The 23956-nt window shown below is 38.6% G+C and overlaps 1 long non-coding RNA gene across 1 annotated transcript; it reads right to left on the minus strand.

The window, feature by feature from the left end:
* Positions 1 to 1904: 1904 nt before the first annotated feature.
* Positions 1905 to 18307, minus strand: LOC130186617 (uncharacterized). Its single transcript, XR_008830315.1, has 4 exons — positions 18051 to 18307; positions 17615 to 17735; positions 3376 to 3627; positions 1905 to 2832 (listed from the first exon to the last, which is right to left on the minus strand). It is a non-coding gene; the product is annotated as an uncharacterized LOC130186617 (long non-coding RNA).
* Between the last annotated feature and the right edge of the window lie 5649 nt (positions 18308 to 23956).

A 23956-nucleotide genomic window follows, 5' to 3' on the forward strand; every position in this document is an offset into this window, starting at 1 on the left:
TTGGAAGGCTCTTCAGTCTGGTTCTAAAGAAATGGGAGACACAAACGCAAATGCAACTACTGTTGTGTTTGATTGACTGGAATCTGGGATTTAAAATCTGTGTGCAATGCTTTGTCTCTGTACTAATGAAGCTAGCTTGTCTGGTAAAACATTGGGACATTAAATTATACGGCAATGAAATCAAAGTGTGAGACCATCTCTTAGTTTTAAGTTCTTTAGTCTGTACATTTTTTTCTTCATAGCCAATTTGGGTCCTTACTTGAAGTAAACACCTTTTTTTCTCTAACGTTCCTCGGGGCACTGCACAATTTATACCACTAACAAGCATAAATTACATCGGGGACTAGAAACCATTTGGCTCTCCATGAATTCTTGCTTTTGCAGTATTGAAAAGAGAGAATTGCAGAAGCATTTCCTTAGCCATTTTGCATTTTGAAAGGTAACACTCGAGGATGCCAACACCGTCAGCATCAAAAGGCTGAGACTAGGAATGTTGAATAGTCTTATATGAGACACATCATTTCAATTTTCCACAAATAATGTGCGTAACAAGAGTGATGGATAATTCCCCATCTTCTGGAAGTCTTTCATGGGAAGACGCTTAGTCAGACCTAGCATTTAACCAATCCAGTGGCAAGAAGATGAAGACGGATGAGGCAGCACGACGAAACAGTAATAATAACAGAGCTGAAAAGTTGTAGTTTCTCAATTCATGGAAAGTTTGGAAGAATTCTTCCTGACAGTAAAAGAGACTTAATGATAACTTTGATTTCAACCACACAAGACAATCCCAATAATCACTCTAAGAGGACTTTATCAATCATTATGACTCAATAGGCTTGTGACTGTAAACCACATTGTCATACATGTTTGAAAAAGATTTTATCAAAAGAATGTCTAATTTATATGCCAATTGCCTTCAATCCAATGTTCCGATCTCTATTGCTCATCTTCCCTACGGTATATCTAAATCCCTCAAAGCCTTTGTGCTACCTGCCTGGTAGGAAGGCAAACATCCCATCCTTTCCATACTGTTTCACAAACTTGGCAAGTGCGGTGTTTGTCATCTTACGTGTGCAGAATTGAAACTCAGAGATAAGGCAGGGGACATGAAACACTCAAGTCCAGCCTTGGCAAACACCTGATCGAGGTTTTTTTCCCCCATTTGCCCACAGCATCTCTGCACAATGGTCAATTTGATTGTCTGTGTGCACTTTTGACTTTGTACATCATTAAGTATGTATTATCAGTTTAATTACAGGTTAATAAGCTGATAAACAGATTCCATACATGAGGTAGTATTCATAGTCTGTACAGTACACTTGAACAGTTTATTCAGGGTGTACTGGCATGATATTTTGTTATGATATTTTATAAAAACCTGACAATATGCACCACTGAGCTAAAAAATGGACTGTAATATCAACTGAATCTTATCAGTTAGCTGTGTAAGCTGTATGGCATGGAAGCACAGCACCATGCAGTGTTTTGTTGAGGTATGGTGGTCTCTCTCAGTCCAAAATAATGAGCAAGTTGTAGATACCAAGAGAATTTTCTTCTTGCTTTGATTTGAGTGGCTCTTGAGTATTTTTTTTCTTCTTTTTTGGCCACAAACAGTCAATGGAGTTTCTCTGACTGGCATTTGCTATGACAACAAGCCATGAACTTGTGATTGTGACCAATTCTCATGAGGGGTGGTGGCTTTCTTTGCTGTGAGAGCTTGACACAACCACTAGGAGACATCGCAGTCAGAAATTTCCAAGTCCCTTACATAAGAGCATTAAGTGGGCCTTTTATTTTTTCATTTTGCACTGAAACTCATAACATTATTTTAGAAAACTATGAATGGTGAAATTTTTGCACATTTTATCCAATAAGGAGCAATAAAGAATTTTAGACTAAAATGAAGAATAAAGAATCTTTTATTTTCATTCAGACGCTGGTTCAAGTATCATGCATCAAACACTGAATGCATTGAAATTCAAACCTTTGAACAAATTTTTCGTCATCTTATTCACTAAAGTCTAAACCAATATTTCCTCCCAGTTAACCTTGCAGGTTTGCTACCCACTTACATCTCAGATTATACTGTATGTCATTATCCTTGTTTAAGCCCTCTATCATATATTACAAGACAATTTTGTTACTGTTACTTAATGAACACATCTTTCAAATTATTAAAAATGTATAAAGTCTAGGTTCACAAGTCTTACCAGTCAAAAATTGATGCTGTCCCAAAAACAAATTAGGTTCATTTCCTAGAACTCTGTCATCACCATCACCCACCCACACAGTGTGATGTCTGGCCAGGTGGCAGAATCGTTCTTCAGCGACAGCTTTGAAAAAATCTTTGGATCTGGTCCTCATTTTCTGCATTTACAAGAAACGTCAGAGCAGCACGATTATGCTGTGGTACACACATCATTTACAATGACAGTATTTTTTTCACATTTCATGCCTTTCTGTCACTGTATATCTGCAATTAACCTTGGTAATCACTAATTTATATGTGGTGCATTCCTTAGCTTATAAATTGTATTAAAGAGACCTCCATTACACTGTCTAATGCCATCCTTTTCACGAGACACTGAACATGGTACCCCTCAAATCAACTGCAGCTGTCTACAAGTACACAGTGTACCCGGTGCCCACCCCACCCTCTTTGACTTTAGTAGCAGTAACAATCGATTTATATGATCCATTCTGCTCATATGCCTCGCTGCAGAACCAGTCTTCATCATCCAGAGGTGCATGTTCTGGGTTTGTGCATGACAGATGAAACCCGGGGACCTCCGCAGAAATTGCTGCAGCATTGCACCATAACCACCACCTCTATTTCAAATGAGAAAATTACCGAGGTGATTTATATGACAACACAACTGTTGTTGCATTAATTAAATTACATGTTGCATCAGTTAGAAGCATCTTAATTTGAATCATCTCATATTCAACTGCAAAACCTACCTTGGTCGAAAACAAAACGGGAGTGTTTTGTTCCTCTTGTTCTATTCATGTCCTCTTTGTCTGGGGTATATATGTGCCTTATATACCCTGCTTTTCAGTAGCCCTGTCATTTGTCAACTGTCCTCTTCAAGGAAATCCTCAGCTGTTTATTCAACATCTTTGACATTGTGCAGTGTATCATCAGTGTATGCAACATACTCTGCAACCTACGCCACTGTAACAAGCTTGAGGGAGTAGAAGGTGGACTGCTGTTCATTATGCAAACACACATTATACATAATATCCTCATTCTTCATCTAGATTGAATATTGGTAAAAAAAAAATATCCTTTGTGAGCACCTTGTAAATTCTCTATCTGTCCCTAGCGATGAGTGACACTGAGTGTCTAAAGGTAATAATTTGTGTGTTTACCTGCTGGAGGACAATTTCGTTTTGGAACTCAGCAAGAGCATCCACCAACTGATCCAAATACAGAACAGGAGTTGCACCGTTGCATCTGGCATGAAAATGGTGGACCATGTGCTCCATGCTCACGCCATCTCCACAGCATAGGACAGGCTGCTGAACATTATGGACAACCAGCATGAATCCCTGGCATCCAGCTATGATTTCCAGAACTCCGGCGTTGGTACTGGGGCTGGACAAGACCACACTAAGGCTGTCCTATTCAGGGAGGAAAGGCCAGTGTGACTGAGGTTTCTCAAGAGAGAAAAAGCATGTTTTCAGTGTTGACAACTTTCCCAAAGGACCTATCTGCTAAAGCTTGGCCAACATTTCCTTTTTAAAAGTTTAATCATAGTAAAAATAGAGCTAGATTGTATGGAAATTATATAAATTCACTAGCAAAGAACACCTTAATAATAACAACAGTCTGGCGATAGCTTTTGTGTCTCTCCTAGAAACTGGATGAAAGTAATAAACCTGTCCGCACATGGATGAGTAAATGAACTTATAATTAATCTCAAATAAAAAAAATTAAATTAAAGATTAAACCGAAAACATGACCAAACTTAAACTTTTAGAAATTAGATCTGACTTGCTAGAGATCAAAATCCAACAGATGTGCCTGGGTGTCTTCTGGATACATGAGAAATCCATCATTTTTCACTCGGTGCAAGAGAAACAAGCCTCCCTGAAAGTTACTTGCCAGCAACGGAGGGGGCTCTGACCCGAAAACACAGGGTCAAAATACAGTTCAACATTATCTGGCAGAAAACTTCACTCCCCAGTCCGATACGTGCAAACACATATTTTTTGGTCATAACTTGAATAGTTATTTCTACCACTTACCTCGCGATCGCCGAAAACAAAAGATAAAAATGATTACCACCAGGGTAATTTTTTCAGAGCAGTACAATCCTCCTCATAATAGTCTTTCTTCATAATATTACAAACTGGTATGCAGTGTTTTGGTGTCTGATAAACCATCAAACTGATCATTTATTACTCAGACTGGACTTGTGAGATCATATTTCATTGTCTCATCAGTAGATGAAGCAACACATTCCTACCAGCAGAGCCCCTTTAATTCTTAATCACCTATATCTTCTTACTATGAGTAATGTATCCCTGATGAACACATAGTTGACTGCCAAAGTTTGGGTTTGGGTTATTTCACATGAGAGATTTCTATTTTTCTTGTTTTAGCTGTGTGGTTTGAAGTAGGCGAGGGAACACTTAAACCAAACTGTGATGACATTTCTAAGCCACTGTCAATCCAATCTGATGAAACCATACCCACGCAGAGATGATAAAGCAGGTTTGTTGAGTACTGGAGTGTTAAATAAACCTAAGAATTAAGGAATATTTAATGTTTTACAGAGGCTTTGTGGCACTATTTGTAGCCATACTTCTTTACAACAGTCATTACAAGCAAAAACTGGTTCCTCTTAGGGAAATGTAAAAATAGGATGTTTTAAGGATTTGAGGAAACAACCAATGTCGTCCTCTTTTCTGGTGGGCACAGTCTTCCTCAGAGATATTTTTGAGGTAATATAACCATCTCTAAAAACAGTGGAGACCAGTCACACAAAATTAGCACCACTGAATGCAGTTGATTGGCTGAACCAGTTCTAAAGTCACAGCTAAGCTAACCTTAACCACTCTTTAATTACAGCCTCTGATTAATTCTTACACTCACATACAGATTAATTTTCTGGGGCGAATGAAGGATCAACTGCCTGTTGTGTTAAAAGACAATGAAGCCTTTCACCTCAGCATATTAGAGCATTTGAGACACTTAGTGACACAGTATTACCCTGATATTCAGAGACTATTTTCAATGTGTTGCATAAGCCCATTAGGTAGCAAAATGATTTGTTTGTTTGCGTCTGGTTTTTTTTGGGTTTTTTTTCAAAAAAATCCAATAACTAAGGCATTAAACTAAGCAGCAGTATCTGAATTTCACTGCCCACAATAGATCCAGCACCGCAGTATTAATTTGCTTAACTGCTCAATTAAAATGCATGTTCTGTTTTCATTGTTGTGTTTGGAACCTACACAAACATACACCACTGTCTGGGAAGAAACTGAATAAATAAAAGGGGAGAAAAAATGCAAACAGTCTGGGTGTTAGACGATACACAGCAAATCCGTCCTGCAGACTCTGCTTCAGGGGTGCTTCGCAACAGTGGAACAGAGAAATTTGTGACTGCAACTATGGACGTATCATGAGAATGTGAATGCTTAGGGGAAAAAAAGTCTGCTTCTTGTTTTTTTATTGCATTTGTGGATGTGTTTGGGTGGATTCGTGATGGTGGAGATGTTTGCGTGTTCACATGTCTGTTACCGAATATGACAGGCATATGTAAGAGTAAACATCTGGGTGCAGACAACAGGAAAGAATTTAAATTGACAATTGTGAAAGCTTTGGCTATTCTGGTTAGATATTCCCTTCAACACTCAGGAAGAACTTGGATGGTTTCAAGCCCAGTGCAGTAATGCATTTTCAAGAGACGCATCTGTCATAAGCTTTATATCTCTCTGCGACTGCGGCCCATTGAGCAGCATCTCTGCACCACAGCTTGATCCATGGTCATTCCTCCCCTCTTTCTGCTCCCTGTCCACCCCACCCCCCGCCTTTTTCTCTACACCTGCCCCTCCAATCATGGATGATCCTGGTTGATGGTGACTTCACCAAGGCCAGTATCGAATGCATTACTCTTAGGGTCAGAGCTGAGGGAGTTTTGGCCGGTCAGATATCAGCCTCAAGTAATATAGTGTGTTTTACAGCACAACAGCTTCTTGAAAATACGAAGACCTTGCAGTCGTTCATGGAAGATAGCAGTTTTTTAAAACTGAAAGGTAATGCAAGTCATGGATCCACTGTGACATTTCATTATCGCTTTGAGAAATATCACAGTAATGAAAGCACTTTGTCTTGATAGAGTAACTTGGCTGGTGTAGTTTTATATTTCACATTTTAAATACATACACCTTATGCTTTAAGACCATAGTCCTATTCTGCATAATTGTCAGGCATACCCTTTAGATAATACTGAATGACCTTTCGCATACTGGCAAGCCTTACTCTCTGGGTAATCTAACCCATCAACATTAAAATCATTTACCAGGTGGGGGGCTGATAAAGCTTACCTAGCTTTGATGATACCACAAGGGCAGCAGCAAATTTGCAGATACAAATCAGAAAATGATTTTGCATTAGCAATCATCCCTGGGTATTTGCAAATGCCCAAGGGGGGGGGGGGGTGCAGAGGAAAAATATGATTATATGCCATATTCTGCACTTCAGTCAGTTTTTAATTGAAGGAAAACTGGCATTTAATTAACAATTGACCAAAAGGAAATGAGTTTTATTGATTTGTTTGCTAAGGTACAACATTCATCTATGCATGTGCAGCTCACTAGTTCAGTCCTCAGAGGGAACAGACAGAAACCGAGTTGTTTATCAGCAAATATTGTAGCAAACACTTTGAATTCTTTGGTGAATATTCAATATACAGACACATGCCCTCAGGGAAGGGAATGAGTGGCCTGAATAATGGTGGAGAGTCTAACAAATTTATATACTCAACATCTTGACATCTACTAGGACAATACATCGAGCAAATTCAAGTCCTGCTTTTATTGAAAATGGCTTAATGTTCAAATTCAGGGACAACTATCTGAGGTCTGTGGCTTTTCATCATGTTTTATTAAAAACATAAAATTCTGTTATGTTAGCTGTTACATGTCCTCCAACTTTAAATGATGTGATAAGATGAAGAAACACTGATTTAACATTTGAAAGACAAGCATGACCATGGCCCACATGCTACATTCAGTATCTAGTTGCTCTTGCTCTTCATCGGTAGTGTCAGATACAGAAACCACACAGTCAGCAACAGCTCTGAGGACTCAAGGTCACACAGGTCCCAGTGAAATTGCTATATTTTGACAATATTTAGAGGACTAGTTCCAGCAGTCAAAGCTATGATATGTTATTGCATCATGATGGGAATTAGTTCTTGTTTGTTTGTTTGTTTTTTACCGGAAACTAAATGTATGCATTTTAAGTAGGACTGAGAAGCTACCTAGCAGTTTGAATTGTCTGTTTGAAAACACTTCCTGGAATCTGTCTCCATCAGGAATTTGTAATGATATTTTCTTAAATATATAATATATGAAGTGGTGTTAGGAATGGATATAATCACCAAGACTGAAAATAAAATTGTATTTGGATCAGACTGTTGACAGTGTGCAGTATATGTACAGTATATAGGACATGTCCTACACTGCATCGTAATCCGTGCATCAGGCAGAGCCATCCGAAATTGCCACAGAAGAAGAATATGAACGCGCTGGATTTTCTGCTTGCAGAAGGAGGCGGCGACCTGATTTTGCAGGTATTCAAACATGTGAATATTATCTCTTTTACACCCAAGCACACGCAGCTTCTTGAAAAGTTTCCCCAAATTAACGTTACATCCCATCGTTGTATGTTTTTTTATTTTGTAGAAAGGTCTCGAATCACAGATTATTTTAAAAATAGAGTTCACGAGGAGGAGAATCGTGAGTACAGGTGAAACAGTAATCATCATTAGTTTGTTCTAATACGGGGAAAAACTGAATTCATGTTACTGAAGAGATACGGTTAATTTGTCAGTACTGAAAGTAGGCCTAGTTCTCAGCCACAAGTGGACGGTGCCCCCCCCCCACCCAATTTTCAGCCAGGAAAAACCCTGTGATTATTACACAGCCTTCTTTTTTTTCTTAGTTTAGTTTGTTCATTTTGAGAACTGGTTTGTCTTATTTCTCAAGGCGAAGTAATATACCTGAGTTTTTAGTTTGTATATTAAATGCTGCTTTTTACACACTACAAGCAATTTATATGCATAAAACATTTTCTTTATTCTGGTAAACCATAGAAAATTCGTATTACCTACTTGGTAAGAGTACTGTGTCAAAATGGTGCAGCAGTAAGCAGCTGAAACAATGTAAATGCAGAGGGCAAAGCTAAGATACAGAAACACTGGGTAAAACTGCTGCAACTCCAACTGTGCTTTAACTTCTAGGGTAAATGAATAGATTTTTGATTGCTGTATTTCAGCGCACACACACACACACACACACACACACACACACACACACACACACACACACACGCTTGACAATTACTTGTTAGAGGGCTGGTGGTGGGCGGTAAGGATGGTTCATTCCAGATCTCCTCACTAGCAGAACTGCGTGGGTGGAGGAGCATGTCTGGAGTATGAAAACAGTGCCAAGGTTGTAGCTCATAACACTGGGCAAACACATGGCAGTGACACTGCTCATGCACCTACACACACTCATGGGTACACAAACTGCCCCTCAACACAAACACGCACGCATATTAGCTCGCACACACACTCTGCCTTGTTAATGTTTGTGTGCTGGCAGGATGCCTGCCTTGAACAAGTGGACAAAAGCATTTTCACCATCCAGCCCCAGGTCTGATCATTACAGTCAAAATTAACTTAACATCCCGTGGCCCCAAATCTCCTGTTTATCCTCCCTTTAATTTCTTTTACCCCTCTCTCTATCTACGCTCCATCTAAAGTGCTTAGAGCCACACTGAAGTAAAAGGGTCATGAACGAGAACAGTGCTGAAGTGATAATAAACCTCTTAGTGCTTTCCTTCCTTTTATTACTTCTGCCGCATTTCATGACATTAATATGTTGTCTACTGCACAGGATTAAGTAGAAATACCCAAAGGAGAGTGAGAGTAAACGCAGCGCATTAAAAGTAAGTAAAAATGACTGATCTCTCGTCTCTTTCTTGATGGGTCTTGAGCTTGTGTTGACTGCTGATTAGACTGACAGAGAAGTTCTGACTTGGTTTCAAAGCAGCCTGTGTGTGCAGGGCTTTTGTGTGTGCATGTGTGTGTGCTTGGGTGCTTGTCTTTTATGTATGAGTGTGTGTGTTTGCATAAATGAGCAGTCCAGTCATTCATCATGGTTTCATTTCTCAGCTTCATGAATAATGTCAGTGTGTATGCATCTATTTGATGTCTCCGTGTATAGGACTGCAGTGCAGCTAAGGAGATCTCTATTCATTGTAAATCAAAATTAATCAATTAAACTGAATCAATTTACTGCACCAAATGCCATGTATATTTTGTTTAACAGTGCATCCCACTAATATGGAAATTGTCAAGCATGTGTTTGAATACTTATTAATAAAACAGGAGGACTGTTGGCAAAATAATTTGAATTTTCTTTACTCATATTCATGTGAGGGTAATGGGCCGGTGAAACTGATAAAAAAAAATGTGCATGTCAAATGAATTTTAAGCAAAGAATAGTTTTATAAAATAGTTGTTAAATAGTTTTCACTGCAATGGAATAATAGTTGGGTGTTAACAGTAAATCAACAAAAAACCTGGCAATAGGTGGAGACAGAGCAAATCATAGGCACATAACATATGGTGTAATAGGAATATCTAGATATGGAGCACACAATAAATATGATTTCCTGAATAAATAAAGTATCATTCATTGTGGATTGCAAGAAAAATATGTAACCAGAATAAGTATCACTGGTCTTCATATTTAAAGACATCTAAACATGGCACCAATACGGACACTTTAGACAACACTGCACTTATTCCAGACACGGCTATTCAAATTTCAGCAGTATTGGAAGAAGAACTCTCTATTTTTCCCCTCAAACACAAGTGTCTGCTACCACCGAGACTGAATAAAGATTGAAAGCATTTGAAAGGGGCAGTTTTCATATGTCCTTAGTAAAGAACAATACCACAACTTTGAAAATATCTCTGGCCTCAATGTGAATTTTCAGGAAGCTGAAAAACAAGACAACCAGTGTCGCTGTACAATCAGCATAAAGAGACGACAGACGGATGACAGCCCTCAGCTGTCTTCAATTCCCACTTATCATCATCCTTGGGTTTGAAACCAAACAAAAGGGACAAAAAAGATGGATGGAGTTCAAGGATGTCTGACAGACGGACAGTAGAGATGCAGGGCTAGCCCCTAGCAGTCGTAATTAAGTTGCGTAATTGCACAGATAATGATTCAGTCTGCCTTCAAGTCAAAACACTCCATGACACACAGCAAGAGAAAGACTTTGTCATCTGCCTGTGTTATGCAAATGTCATTCAGAGAAAAAAAAAATCTTTTAGTGGCATCTGCAACCAATGAATCAAGACTTTACCAAAGCAGGAGCAGGCTCCATTGTTAGACTGGTGGTTGATACAGTCCCCACGGTTACCACTACCATAGGCCATAGTGAAAAAAAAAAAAAAAAAAAAAACTCAAAGAGCGTAAAAAAACTGTTTTATAGACACTTGCCTTACAAGACGAGAAAACAGGCAAAACAGTTAAGGCTAGCCACAAAGAGGCCAACAACTTAAAAACACAGAAATAACGGTTTAAGATTTGTGGATCCATCTAATAGAGATCCAGAAGAAAAAAATTATAGAGTTGAATTTGTCAACAATGAGTTATACACAGCAATACATCTAGACACTGTGTGCAGTGACTTTGTTAATTACTGGTTCCCGTCTAATGCCATAGATGCCAGGGCAGGTGCAAGTTGTAAAAGCAAGAGATGCAGTAAATCTCTGTCTGCATTGGTAGTTTATTAAACAGACAGTGTCACATTTGAAAAATCTGAACTCATGAGATTATTATCAATAATGTCCGAGAAGAATTGTGTGCGGTGGAGAATAATGTGGTGAGGTCATTAGCACACTGGCTGCATCAAACCAAGAGGCTGCAGAGTAACTGTGTGTGTGTGTGGATCAATCAAAGTCAAATCCTCTATCAAAGATAACCTGGCAATGAACCCTTCTAATCTGGATCTGATGTTTGTATGGTAATATTCTAATGAAAAAAAGATGATGGAGATGTAGAGTGTCCCTAAGATACAAAAATCACAATATCCACCTTTCTTTGTGTATTCTACGGTGTCCCCCAGGCCAAAACAACTACACTCACAGTTTTCGCCCTCATCTTTGTGATGGAGGTAAGAAGTCATTCTCAAAAGCATTTGGCTGCGAGCACCACATCAAATGTGGCTTAAGACACAGGGCCCATCTCATTCAGTTTGCCTTCAAATAGGCGCTCAAACACAAGTGAATGAGTAGACATTTTGAAGAAGATACAATGCCAGGCATTGCAGCCTTAAGCTGATGCACAGAGCTGGAACAAGCCCAGAGTAAGTTAAGGTTTCTAGTGTATTTGTGTGAATGTTGTGTTGCCTAGTGCTTTGTATCCTGTGTTTAATAATATACATTAATATTAATTCATTATTCAGATGTTTTTTTTTTTTTTTTTCTTGCGTAGGATGTTTGTTGTTAATGGCATTATACTATGTCTCATATGCAAGTGCACCTGTTGTGGTGCCAAAATCTTGTCTCACCGTAGGCGTAAAATCTTTTTATTCTCTAATGCCCACCAATCATCATTCAAAGTAAAAATGATTGCTGAACAATTTGTTCACTCATCAGCCCAGGTTCTGTTGCCATCCCTGCCAGATATTTTCTGTTGTGAGTCATGTCAGACTTTTATTTCTTCAGGACTCAAAACTAAATTTGAGTTAGTCACCCTTATTATCATTAAGTCAACATCATTTAAAGTTTTACTTGACTTTTGAACAGTCAGCTGACCAAGTAATGTGAAATTGCAATTAGCTAAATACAGAACACACTCTCCAAGGCTTGGTGCTTACTTTTTTCCCCAAGGAGCACGTGTTTTTCCCTAATAAAGAAATACGAGGAGACATTTAAAAGCTAAATTATTAAATTTATTTCAATACAAAAAAGTACAGTAGGTTTTTAATTATTTCTGCTTTAAACTGTATTTATTGAATAATTGTGTAATTTTTATTATTCTTCAAACTTGTTTAAACGGTACAAACAATACTTCTATAATAAAGTAGTTCCTAGTTCTAAACGTCCGTTTAGATATAAAAATGGGTGTCAAGAGGGCCCTCTGCACTGATGGGTGAATCACATGATTTTTTTTCAACAGACAACATTGCTCCAGCGCAGGTACTGTATCATCGTCACTGTTGTTGTGTTATCAAATGTTTGTTGAAAAAAAAAAAAAAAAAAAAAAAAAAAAAACAGAGGCTGCACATGTTCCTAAATGCATTTTACAGTTTACACGCATCTATTTTTAGTCTCAAGCCGTTGAGCCCTGCTGTAACATCCTGTGCAATGTTTGAATCAGAATGTATGCAGTGAACTGTTGGTATTCTTTCATAAATGTGCTCTAGCAAACACTAAATCTGACATCAGTGACAGTGGCCATACATCCTCTGTCTCGGTAAAGACAAAGAAAGACTCCCCAGACGACATGGTTGTTGCCTAGGCTTCAGATTGAGCATGTATCAAGATTAAAAAAAAAAAAAAAAAAAACTGAAACTCCTCAGTCTCTCATCTTGACACTCATGTGTTTGCCGTGTACTAGAGGTAGACAGACACAATTAAGCATAGGCTTTTCAGATTCAGATATAGATTTAGACAACTTTATTGATCCAAAGAAGAACAATTAATTTGCAGCTCACCCAGTCCGCACAACTTCAAAACTCACAAGCAAGGCATTAAGTGAATTCTTTGCTCTAGATGCTTGACAACCGAGTCGCTACTACGCTCCTACGTAGATACATGTGTCGACATTTGAACACCCTCACCATGTATAATACTAAGCTTTGGTTTGTCACTATTCTGCCTTAAATCAATGAGATTGGGGTTTCTTTACCTGCTTATACACTCTAACATGGATGAAGAGTTTTGCATCCTCTATCAGCTGGTAAACAAGCTGCAGGGGGTCTAATCCACTATCAATGAGGGAGACAATCATATCTTAAAATCTTCTTGAATTTTTTTACGACAGGGGATGTCAGCTCACTTAGTTCTTTAGCATTTTTTGATTTGGGAATAGGTCTTATAGCAGATGCTTTCCAGATTAGAGTCAAGACCTCATAAAGCTGGTCAGCTCAATGGCACAAATTGTGCCCACAGATGGCATCATCTGTGACCAGCAGCCTTCCTTATGTTCACCCATTTAAATAGGGCCGTGACACAATCCTGAGATATCACAATATCATTCTGAGGTACAAGAGAACCTCTGAGCATGGAAACATTTTCAGAGAACTCAGACCTTTCAAAGCAGGAAAAAAAATGAGTTGAAAATGTTCAGCAAATCAGAATCATCCGCCCCATTTACACTGATGGATTGTTTTGTATCCTTTGCACATTGATTAATGGAGGCCATTGTTTTAATCCCTTGCCAGGCTGCTCTAAGATTGCCACTGCTGTATTTCATTTCTATCTTTTCCCTACTTCATGTCGCACTTGTCTGGAGTCAACCTTTTTCTCCAGTGAATCCTTGTTATAATAGGTCTATTTCCTTTTATTAATAACTAATTTATTTTCTTTTGTTGCCTAAAGCTTCTTCTCTATATAGGTAACAACCGTTTTAGTTGGACACAGAATGTAATGTATGTCGAGACCGTGCCAGATAGTTCATAAATATCATCACAAGCATGATAACATTACTGCCAATCTGTACAATGACACTGTCCTTTGAACAACTCTCTCTTTTCTCTCCACACACTCAAGGCTCCTGAAGACATAAGATACACACTATCCCTGAAGGTACATTTAGGGGCATCCGGGCAGATTGAATCTAGCCTACGCATTACATCGGCAATCAGTTGTGCGGCTGCAGATGCACTACTTTGTGGATATATGTAGACAATCATGAAAAATCCCTGCTAGATAAAGTAGTAAGAGTGGGGTGAGATTGTCAGCAGTTCAATGTCCGGGGTACGAATCTTCTCCCACAACACAAGAGTGTTACAGATCCTGTGGTTGTCGTAAAAGCATACACACTCTACACATTGCATGTTGGTAAGCGCTGGTAATCAGCCAGGTCAAAATGGGCTACCAAACCCACTTATTAACAGTTTACTCAGCCGTGTTTCAGGAAAAGCAAGAGGATGGTTTTCCTTCCCTTCGTGTTTGAACTCAGCCCACGTTTTCAGCTCATCCAACTTGTTGCGGATAGACTGCTGTAGCTTACAAGTCTACAGCGTACTCCAGCTCATCTCCCTCTTTTGATCCAATATGCAAAGCCTCATTAGGATACTTGCTGGCCCCATTTGTTGAAGACTGTAGGGGCAGGAGAAGCTCACGACTGATAGTGATTTTCGCAGGGATAACGCCATAATATTGGCCACCATCATGTCCAATCTCAGGTGTAAAAACCCAAAGATATCAAGTGTGAAAACTCCTCAAATGTCACATACATAAGATTTTGCATGTAGGATGGACGTTAAAAATTATATAAAAATGCTAACCATAAAAATGATTAAACAGGATGGAGGCTACTGGAGTCGCCCACTGTGAAGCACCCTGTGCGCCGTGCCTTCTTCTCTTCTTTCCACCCCAGTAACTTTCTCAAAGCTTGTCTCTTACTTGCTATTCTTATGTCATTTAGGATTTAGATTTTCATTTTAATTTGATTCATTTAGGAGTTTCGTCCCTGTCAAAAACATCAATACATCTACAAAAAAAAATAAAATGAAATAAAACTGTCTAATCAGTGTCCTCATCATTAAAACTGATCCAGCCTGAAGGATTCATTGGATATGTTCCACATGAGTAATTAAGTACAACTACGAGTGACATGATTGTGGGTAGAGAGATTAGTCTAAAAAGCAAAAATAAAAATAAGGCATCATTAACATAGTATTCAAGTACAGTTTGTATATTTCTTCCAGCACTACAACCTCTGGTTTTCACACATTTAGTAGAATGGAAAACTCAAGACTTATATCCACTACTACAACATATACACTACAGTATTAAACATTAACTGCGCTATTTGATGTATTTGATGTAGCCAAGTGAGCTTTGAATTCATTTAATTGTAAGAAGAACACAAAATTATTAACCTATTTTCATAGATATGCAGTTACATGTACCATTATTTATATCAGGATCCAAACAGTATGCATAAGATTTGTTTTTGGTAGACTGCAAGATCCAAATAAGTCAGTATAGTATTTATATTGTTTACTATTTATTGGTTTTTAGATTTCCCACACTTTTATGTTTAACAAACTTTTCTTAAACTTTAGATGTTACTGTTAAAATGTATCTAGTTATAAGTTATGAATGGAAATTCTGGGTAATATACAGTTTTTATAAGACCAGCTAAGTTTAGTTTTCATTATTTAACATCTTGAAGCCATGGGATTGGATACCGAAGTTCAACGAGACAGTCTCTTTTGCATATTACACAATAGACATCTTGCAAATCCATCTTTCACTTGCAGTTGAATATGAAGATGATATGTTGATTTCGAGTTTGCCCACAGACTTCATTTAGTACTCTTTGTGGATACAAACAGTGGGCAATGGGCTGCAACATGAGTGAGTGCTGACATGGGGTTATACTAATGATGCAATGCCTGAGGCATACTGACAGGTCTGCTGGAGGGGGCAGGCCTGAACTCCAGGCTGCTGATGCTTACTGCTGACAGATATTGACTTCTGAAGCAAGGCCTTGTGTGGTTGCGTTGGTGATTACCATGTACTGCTTGTTGACATGTGGAGAGTCGGCATATTCAGAGGTGTGAGGCTCTGCACCATAACACTCAGGAAGCCTTATAGAGTAAGTAAGTAAGTAAGTATGTCTTGGTTAGAAATGGGTCCCTTTCATCGATTTTATGTTTCCCCCATCTATGTGCGATGTCTGAATTATACGTTCTCATTTCTTTCAGGCTGACTGTGTGCACTCTGTTGCCCAGCCTCTACTCATTTCTAAGCAACTCCCTTTTATGCTAATCTTCTCCCGTACAGTAGCTTCTTTATTTGTCGCTGTTTTCTTTGATTATCCAATTAGTCAACTACCTCCTTGCTTTAATCACTCAATCGGTAAGCCTAGTTTTTATCCCATGTATAACAAAACAAATCTCACCCTAATTGCATAATTGCGGCCCAATACTGGGTTCTCCTCCATTATTAGCAATCATACTGAAATGGAGCAACTCTGTCTTAAATTATGTTGATAAACAACTAACTAACTAACATTTTACTGCTTATACAGTTAAGTGAGTGAACTGCATTTAAATGGAGATTTTAAAACAACACAATTTACAATTTGCCTCTCATTCACCCATTGACACACATACTCATGAAAGCGAGCTACCCTGCAAGGTAATGGTCTAAGAGTTTGGTTCAGCACTTTGCTCAAAGACACAGACACATGGACAGAAAGAGAAGGCCCCCCAGGGTTAGCCTCTGAATCCTCTCTACCTGCTGAGCCACAGCCAGACCAATTTTTTGGAGCCCCATATTACAATTTTTTTTTTTTTTTTTAAATCAACATAACAAAAACACATCCACCAAACATATCTGTCAAACTTTCTCTGTCAATGTTGCTGACATTCTGTCTGTTCACAGAGACTTGAGATAAATAAAGCACTTTTTAAAAAACACTAAAAAGTTTTTTTTTTTCCTGCTCGCCAAGACAAATATACAGCTGGATCACTAAATAAGTCTAAGCCTGGCTCAGAAAGCCATTCAAGCCAAGCTGCATAATTTGTTATTGTAACAGTTTGACAATCTAAAGCCAGGGTGTCACTCAAAGAAGTGAAGTTAACAGCAGAGTCAAATCCCCAGAAGGGATTCCTGAACTTGGACCATAAATTTCGTGAACCAAGAATTTCAACCAACCAAGGGAAATACTTGCAGATATTCAATATATATCCCAGCAATGCACAAAATACGCAAACAAGATTTCAACTCAGATATTTCAAGCAGCTGTTACTTTACATAAGAATAAACAACAGGAAATATTATTTCCACAAAGCAATTCAGTATGTTCACTTCATCCACTAAAGAGCACTAGGCTCAACCACTCACAATCTCCACCTGAGACTTTCCACCACAAGGGCGGCAGAGGAGGCATTTTCTGCCCCCTAGTTTAATGTTCCATATTATGGCCATTTTGCAAAAACACAAGGGAAAGGTAAGGTATACAATAGCAGAAAAAGATTTGACCCCTCACAATTTTAATTGCCCCCCTCAGTCACTTCATCCTGCATGAACCTTAAAACAATCAACACTAAAAGTAATACAGATAGGCTACACTGCCTCTCCCAAACAACTCTTTGTAGCTCATTTAGTCTTACCTGTATGACGAGGTGTGCCGAATATTCCAGGAAATTTAGGAAGTTTATAAATTAAACCACAGGTAGACTCAGGTCTAACAGGATGGACTCAGCATCGCCCACAACGCCACACAGTCTTCACCTGTAAACAAAGCAGTGAGTAAGTGGCCTGAATGTGGTGTCTGTCTGGATGAGTGAGTGAGGGAGTGTGTAACGTTGGCAAAAAGCATGAATGACCTTATAAAATGAGAGTGCATATTGTTGCAGAAAGAACATGTTACAGACTTTTTTTTCTTGTATCGATTGTGGAAATGGCAGCTAGCTGGCTGCTGCTACGCATTAGAGCTGCAAGCTATTTTGTACATAAAAAATGTCCATATCTTCTCGTGGGTTTCAACTTGGTCAAACCAGCACTTAGAAACATCATAAACATACTGCTGGAACCAGTGCGACTTACTCTTCTCAGTCGTACATTATTTCCAATATTTTCCGATGTCATTAAAGGAGAAGCATCGACGAATCCACTCCAAAGCCTTACAAAAATGGACTTCTTGAAACTTCAAATCTTGTCTCACAAGCGTCATTTCAGACGTTTTCATTCGTATAATTGTCATCCGTGTCACTGATGTGTGTACATCCATGGTTAAAGCTCCAACAGAAACTGCTAACAGCTAACGCAATATGGCCAAAATGTAAACTAAAAAACAGGGCTCAGGTGTAGCCCACAGCTAGCTTCTTGTTCGCAACCCCCATGCATGATGGGAAATCTACCTACAGCCAAAGCTAAAATCTTTATTTAAAAATAAAAGAAAAAAAGAAATAGTATTTTTCTTATAGCCATAGATTACTGTTGTTTGCCTCTCCATCCACATCTTGTGTGTCTTGAAAACCTTTGACACAGTAAATATGATATCAGTCCGTAAGTAAAGGAAGTGAAAAACCAATCATCTGTTCTCATGATTGACTCAGGCCTATCATGGCACCAGGTAATTTTAAACAAGTGTAACAAGTCATTAACCAGAAGGCACAGCAGCCACATATTTCATTTGACTGTGTTGTGTTTTATTTGCATTTTGTAATTTATAGTTCAAATAACTGGGCTACAATATGTAAGCTAGATTTAACAGATACAGACACCTCATGCTGTGGGACTGCTCTTTATTTAATTCCAAAGGTGACTACCTCCCCGTATAGAATAGCCTTGGGACCTCTCAACATTGATGCTTCCTTCATAATGACACCTTTGGAAAATAAATGGCTTCCAGTACTTCCAAAGTGACTGCTTTAATGTCAGCATTATTGTCTTTTTTCTCTGTGTAGTCGAGAGGAGTTGTCATAAAAATGGCTATAGGGCGGCAACTAGCTATAAGAATTATTTCCAGTACCAATTATCTATTAACCTTTTCAAGATATTGTGAGTAATCTTAGTTAGTCCATGAAATGTTAAGGAACAGTTGGGGCCTCAGGAACTAACCTTGACACATTATTGAAAATATGAAATCCTTTTAGAGAGGTGATTGTCATCAGTGATAATATATGATCATATTTGAGGAGTATGAACATGCTATGATGCAGGTGGTTTTCCACATAATTAGTTGTTGAATTAACTTTTTTTAGTAGCTACACAATTTATTAATCCACCATTAGGAATAATTATAATATTTCAGTCATTTAACTGTGTATTATCATTTTTTTTCAGTGAGGGTATATTGCATCTTTCAGCACAATGCAATACAACTCAATATTCAACAGTGCTACAAATTACAATATCTACAAATACCATATAGTTGAATTATAGTAACACATTTTCAGAAAAAAAACCCTTAATATAAGGTAATAAGCATGGGTAATGTATTCCATAATAGTGGATTTAATGTATCTAGTAAACAGCCAACTTTGTCTATTAAACTGACAGCAAAGTAAAGTTTTTTTCTATTTTCTTAAGGTATGAAATCTGCCATCATATTCCCAGACAAAAAATATTCTGTCTATTATGAAAATGTAATTTTACCTGTCAGATTTTACACTCACTTTACAATTTGGCCTGTAAAAGATAGTCAGATAATATAAATATGCTTATTATAGGATGAACCTTCCCAGGATCACATGTCTCTCAAACTTGTGCAGTGATAACAGGCAAGAGAAATTAATGGAATTTTTATGCAAAGGAGTGATGAAAGATATCTTTTCAGAGACATACACAAAGGGTATTAAATGATAAGAGGTCAGATACTGAAGCCAAATATCATATCCAGCAAAGCTCTCTAAGGAGTAAGTCTGTGATCTGAGCTCCACTCCCAGTTGATGCTAAATGACACTTGAGAACCAATACTGGTGTAGTGAACTGTGACGAAAGGTGCCCTATGTAACAGTTGTCATGAAAACTCCAAGCTCTGTTGTGTAGGGAGGTGTATTGGTAACGTATACTCTCTGACAGAGATGTGTACAGAGTCTGAGCTTTATAATTTCTGGAATGCAGAAAGCATATATATTCAGCCATATTAATGACAATGACAATATAATTGCAAAAATGAACGTTCAGTTATAAACATATCAGGCTCAGTTTAGCATAAAAAACTTTGGAAGGTGTTCAGAACCTTCTTTATTTTGTTATGTTGGAGCCCTATGCTATAAAAAGAAGTTCACTCAATAAACCATAAGGATAGAGTGGAAACTTTATTTTTTCGAAAATTTTGCAAATTAAATAAAAAGGAAAAACTGAAATATGACATTGACATAAGTATTAAGACCCTTTGCTATGACACTTGAAATTTATCTCAGGTGCCTCACATTTCTCTTGATCCTCTGAGATGTTTAGACACCTTGATTGGAGTCCACCTGTGGTAAATTCAGTTGAGTGGACACCACTTGGAAAGGCACACAGCTGTCTTATTAGGGTCTCACAGCTGATCAAACTGAGTAATCAAGCTCCAGAGATCCTGTGTGAAGATGGGAGAAACTTCCAGAAGGACAACCATCACTGCAGCATTTCACTGATCTGGGCTTTATGGCAGAGTGGCCAGACGGAGGCCTCTACTCAGTGAAAGTTTGCAAAAGAAGCACCTTAAGAACTCTCAGACTGTGAGTAACGAGATATCTGGTTTGATGAAACCAAGATTGAACTATTTGGCCTCAATTTTGAGCGTCATATCTGGAGGAAACCGGACATGACGGTTAGAATTGGTTGTCCTTCTGGAAGCTTCTCCAATCTCCACACAGGATCTCTGGAGCTCCGCCAGAATGACCATCAGGTTCTTGGTCACCTGTCTTACCAAGGCCCTTCTCCCTCGATTGCGTAGTTTGGCCGACCGCCCAGCTCTAGGAAGAGTAAAACTTCTTCTATTTAAGACTTATGGAGGCCACTGTGCTCTTGGGAATCCTCAGTGCAGAAATTTGCAAAAATCATCTTCACTTTGTCTTATGGGGTATTATTATTTTAGCTTAAGGCTGCAAAATAACAAAATGTGAAAAAATTGAAGGGGTCTGAACACTTTCTGAATGCACTGTATGTAGTCAGGAGTGATGGTAAAGGTCAGCTGTGGCAGAGATTCAATTACTCTGCAGGAAAACCTATAAGGTGGAGCCAATGTACAGTATGTGACTGCACTCACTGTAGTGCAGCATGAGCTGACTTGAGTGGAGCAAGAGCTCCAAATTTAAACAAAAAAAAACCCCTCAGTTTTTCCTTCCAGTTCCCACTTCAGAGAGAATTTTGTGTCTAGCATCTCGGCTCACCTCAGGGATTACAGTAGTGTGCAGTCAAAGTAAACAAGTGCACTGTAGCATCTTAGATCCCAGACAGACAGACAGACAGACAGACAGATATTGCAGACAGGAAGGAAGGAAGAACGGTAGGTAGGTAGAGGGACAGATGGACAGAAAGATGGATAGATAGTATATATGAGAACCCAGTAGATATTTCTGCAGCCGGTTTCGCTGTCATAACATTGATTAATGCTGGTGTTTGTGTGTGACAAAGTAAGCACCTAAAACAAATGATAAAAGTCTTATATAAATCTATGTGAAAACGGCTGTCTGAGACCTTCATGCTTACAATTTCATATCTGAGACTCAACACAAAGTAAAGAAATGTTGAAGGGTAAATACAGAACTGTATGTGGGACACAGGCAGCAGATAGGAGGAAATAACAGATAATCGGCTTGCAAAAGAGACTGAGTAGACACATTTATCTTGAGTTCATAAATAAATAAAAGTAGTGGCTGAAATGAAATAAGCATCAAGGGTTCGGACCTTGGTGCACGGCAGCGACAAAAATTGCATTTCCAGCTCTCTGATTAGTCCTTAATGTGACAAATGAAGTGAGAGTGGTTTCTTGAGAAACATGCAAGGCCTTTGTCATCATATCATCTCTCTGCATAGAAGTCCTGATCTGCATTGTCACGTCTCACCAGTGTGCCCTGATGTTATCACTTACCACTGCTTGAGGACAATTCACAACAGTGCAGATTAGCCGAGTTAGAAGAAAAAAAAAAAAAAAAAATTCCAATTAATCAGGAGTTTAGTGGGAAAGAGTTTCAATTTAATCTCCCAAAGGAGGAGGCTTCATGTACCTCATTGAAGCATGTCAGAGTTCAGGGTTTTAAGGGATTGTGGCACAGGCTTACCGTGTCTGGACAGGGACAGTTATTGAGTGCACTCGTCCTTGGGGTCGGACAAGGGCTTACGTGCTAGTGATGAGAGTGACAATGGCAGTTGTCCCTGATTGTGTCCTATAGAGTTTGGTTTTTGCAAAGGAAATGAAAGAAACCAAAGTGAGGGAAGGAAGAACATGGAAAGATGGATTCAACTAATGCTGAAACGATTAGCAGTCATTGGATTCAGTTAGCGTTCAAAGGGATTAGTCAATTAATCAGATAGCCAGTAGACAGAAAATGAATGGACAAAAAAAATTGGATGAATTAATTAATCGTTTAACTCATTTGTTCAAGCCAAAATGCCAAACAGGTCCTCAGGTTTCTGTTGTCCCCAGGTGAGAGAATTTGCGGCTTTTCTCTGTTTCATATTGTTGCAAGTTGACTATCTTTTTTTTTTTTTTTTTTTTTTTGCCTTGGTCTGCTGTTTGGACAAAAGAAGAGTGATTTATTGTTTTTATTATTCTGTCCTGTTAAGTCATGTGCACATTCTTGGCACTAAGTCGAATGTCCTCTCACTTCCTTCTTCGGGTGGATTGTGCTCAGTGGTGTCAAGGCTGAGGCCAAAAGTCCTCAGCCAGAAAATGGTGGCTTCCCCCCAACTCACTGCCCTGGGAGCGAGTTGTTGCCCCACATGAGGAATTTAAGTATCTCAAGGTCTCGCTCACCAGTGAGACTGATCAATAGTAAGACCTTATTTTTGTCTTGCAGTCAGCAAACAACTTCTTGGCTGCGCTCCTGGTTGAGTTGATTAAAATACAACACTCATGCATATTTTTTGTCATTATATGTCTTCACTGCCTTATCCACTTTTGCTCCGCGGCTGTAAAGGACACAGCTCTGACTGTTTGTTACTCGTGTTATCAAAATTCTGCTCGTGTCAGTCCATCAGGTGAATTAATTCAGGGGTGATGAAAGGGCTCTCTCCATATGTTCACTTGTAGACGCAAATGTAACTAAATATGGTTCAGATTGCACTCCTGCTGTTGATCGTAGCAAATCAAAATGTGACATCAGGCACCTAGTTAGATATAACAGAACTGCCTCTTGCACTTTTTGCTTTTGCTTATGACAGACCTTAACGTACCTGTCTGTAACTGAAAAAAAAAACGATTGAAAAAAAAATAAAAATAGAGGCCCTGTGCATGATGAAGAAAATCTCTATGATGCAGATGAAAGCTTTCATCGTTGTGCTGGGTGGGACAAATAGCCTACTAGCCTGTTCTTGCTGATGTCACAGGTCAGGCTCACTCTCCTCTACCTTGCTCCTCATCTCAAACTTTCCATTAGGTGGTACTCTGTGCAGACCCTCAGGTTCCGTTGCTAAACCTGTAATGTCCACGCTCTTCCTGCCTTCATCAACTTGGAGTTGATTATTTAAGTTCTACAGTTCTGCAATCAGAATCCCTCTTTGTACTTTCATGCAATTCTGTGTTTCACTTCATTGCCTGTCTTGTCCTTTTGCTTCACACTCTTTCTTCCACTACATAGACTTAGCACTTTGACTTAGTTATTTTTAACTTGGTTGCACACACACAATTAGTCATCAGTAAAAGTAATTGAAGCAAACTGTGTATTTCTTCCTACGCGATTGCAACTCTGGCCAAAAAACCTTAATTAAAACTTTAATTAACATTAATAATTAACATCTTTTTAAATTTTTCCTTTGCACCATCTTAGCATTTCTTAATCACATTTTCTTAACTATAC

The sequence above is a fragment of the Seriola aureovittata genome, chromosome 18, assembly GCF_021018895.1.
Source record: "Seriola aureovittata isolate HTS-2021-v1 ecotype China chromosome 18, ASM2101889v1, whole genome shotgun sequence".
NCBI lineage: Eukaryota > Metazoa > Chordata > Actinopteri > Carangiformes > Carangidae > Seriola > Seriola aureovittata.